Below are 2,912 nucleotides of genomic sequence, written 5' to 3'. Positions count from 1 at the left end.
CAGGACCTTTGATCTGACTCCTAAGCCAACAGAAAGAGAAAACCATGTAATGGTTTAGAGGAAGGAATTTCTAGACAAGGACTCGGCAAATTTGCAAAGGCCTTGAGGCGATCGTGACCTTGGTGTGTTTGAGCAAGACTAGTGGAACCAGAAGGGAAGGAGAAAAGGCAAAAGCTAGAAAAAAGTTGGGTCAGGTTATGCAGGACCTCACATGCTATGGTAAAGATTCCCGTACATTATTTTAAGGTAAAGAGAAGCCACAGGTGAGTCCCAGAGGTAAAGTGAGTCTTGAGATGAGAAAAAGTTCACTCTAGCTGCTGTTATCAGCATCGTATCCAGTGCTGTAGAGGCACCAAGAAGAACTTTGAAATACTATCTAAAGATAGAAATACTGTGTATCCACTGCCATATAAAAGACAGGCCTATTCATAGCACCATTACTCGCAATAGCCAAAAGGTGGAAACAACCCAAATGTCCATTGATGGATGAATGGATAAACAAAATGTGGCATATACATACAATGGAATATTACCCACTCTTAAAAAGGAATGAATTTCTGATACATGCTACAACATGATTGAACCTTGAAATATAAGTACAATAAATCAGACACAAAAGGACAAATATGGTTCCACTTATGCCAGGTGTCACATTCATGAAGCAGAAAGTAGAATGGTGGTTGTCAGTAGCTGAGGCATAAGGGGAAACGGGGAGTGAGAGTTTAATGGGTGCCGAATTTCACCTGCAGAAAGGCAGGGGGAGGCGTTTGCACAACACTGTGAATGAACTGCACATTTAAAAATGACTGAAATAGTATATCTTATGCATACTTTAGCACAATAAAATATGTTTTTAAAAAGAAATAGGGCCAGGATCTAGAAACAGCAGAGTGGTCATTCTACACACAGGTAACAAGTCCTGTGGTCCAGAACACCCACAGTGCTTCAAAGAACAAGGAGGCTAGCATGGCTACAGCGCCACAAGAAGAGTAAGTGGTGAGGGCCAACCATATATAGCGTCTGGGATCTGGGAGTTCCTCACAGGAACCTAGCCAGAGGTGGGAAGCCACTGAGGAGTTTGAGCCGAGGGGTGATACGGGGTGTGATACAGCGTTAACTTTGTTAAAACAGGTGCATTCTGGCTGCTGCATTCTTTAGCCTAAGTCTCCTATGCACATGGTTTAAGAAATGCACCCACCTCACAGAGTAACTGTGAGCATTAAAAGACATGGTGCATGTCAAGAGTTGAACACGGTGCCTGGCACAGAGTAAGCATTTAACAGAAGGTAAGCATTGCTGTGACAGAAATCCAAAGAAAGAGGTCAGTCCGCAGAGGAGGAGTGTTGGAGGACTTTGTGAAGAAAATGTCATCAATTCAACTAGATTCATTCCACTGACATAGATGAGGGAGCTTTGTGGGCAGAAGGAGGTACGTGAGGAACACAGCACATGAAGGAGAACATGAAATCCTCAGCAGGACTGAGTAAAGCCCAGGGCAGGGCAGGGCAGGGCAGGACGAGTCCGATTAGCCCTAGCAGGTCACACCAGGAATGTGGACTCTCCAGTCAAAGTGATGAGAATCTTGAAGGTTTGTAGCTCATCAAGATCCGAGCTGTGGTGTCAGAAAACAGAATTCCTATTGCTCAGGCTGCAGCTGGAAGAAGTGGGCAGGACAAGTCCTGGGGCGCTGACCAGGGCTAGGGCGCCGCCTGGCACCGGTCAGCGGCTGGGCTGGGAAAGCAGAGAATCCAGAGGACTCAGGTGTGGGTGGCAGAGAAGACAACGAAGAGGGCGCTAGGGTTCTCTGCACCAGAGAGGAAACAGTTAAGGGACGAGCATTAAGCGCCCCAGGGAGGACTCCCAGGCATCGCTGCTGGAATCTGGCTCCGTGGTCCTCAGAGGCAGCGCCCAGGCAGCTGGATTTCTTCTCCCGAGTCCTCACCACAGTTACCGACACTGTCTCGTCTAGTGCAATTACGCGTCAAGGGTTCAGCTCCCGACGTCAGGGCTCCGGCCTGTTTTCATTTCACTCCGCGCCCAGCACAGTGTCTGGCACCAAGCAGGCGCTCGCTAATGGTTTTCTGAGTGGCTGGATGAGATAGAAACGCACTAGAGGTTTCGGGAGGGTCCGGAAGCGCAGGTGGGACTGGAAGGCATTCCAGCTCCGAGGGGATTGGACTTGAGAGAGGAAGGGTTCTGCAGAGGCTCCGGCCACCTCCCCGCTGGTTCGCGGGGCACTACAAACGGGTAGCAGCAGGGCACAACTCTCCAGTTTAGAGCGGGCGTACACACTTAACATCAGCGGCCTCCGAGAGGAGGAAACCCAGGGCCCGCCCGCAGGACAATGAGCGTGGCCCCATTTCACGGAGGGCAACACGGAGTCCCAGGGATCAAAGTAGGTCCGCAAGTCCTGCGGGCGAGCCTCGGTGGGTGGAAAGCCACAGCTCGGGGCCGAGGCGCTGAGCGTCCGCTGGGGCTCCAGCACCGTTTGCATATCCCCAGGGAGAGCGCCAACTCTCGGCTGCGGTCGCTAGCAGGGGTTGCCGGGCTGGGGTCTCCAGGCGTGCCAGAGCGCGCAGACACGCACCCTACCCGCTGGTGCTCAGCCCTCCGGGTTAGCGCCCGCCTAACTCGCCAACTCCCCGACTTTAGCAAAGCTCCCGCGGGCGGGGGAGCTGCCGAGGAGCGGGACGCACCATCGAGGCCCAAGAGGGGGACGCGTCCTAGACCAGGATCCCGCTTCTCCGGAGCTGGCCGAGACGCGTAGCGAGAAGCCCGAGACGGCGGTTCAGAACGCTCGGAAAACCACCTGGGGGAGGGCGGTACGGGCCGCGCGGCTCAGTGGAGCCCACGGGCGACGGCGAAGGCGGCCGCCCCCCCGGCGGCGACGCGGTGGCTGCGCCCGGCTCCCC

Source organism: Tupaia chinensis, unplaced genomic scaffold (genome assembly GCF_000334495.1).
Source record: "Tupaia chinensis unplaced genomic scaffold, TupChi_1.0 Scaffold143796_1, whole genome shotgun sequence".
Taxonomy (NCBI): Eukaryota; Metazoa; Chordata; class Mammalia; order Scandentia; family Tupaiidae; genus Tupaia; species Tupaia belangeri.
Note: the sequence above shows the minus strand (reverse complement) of the source record.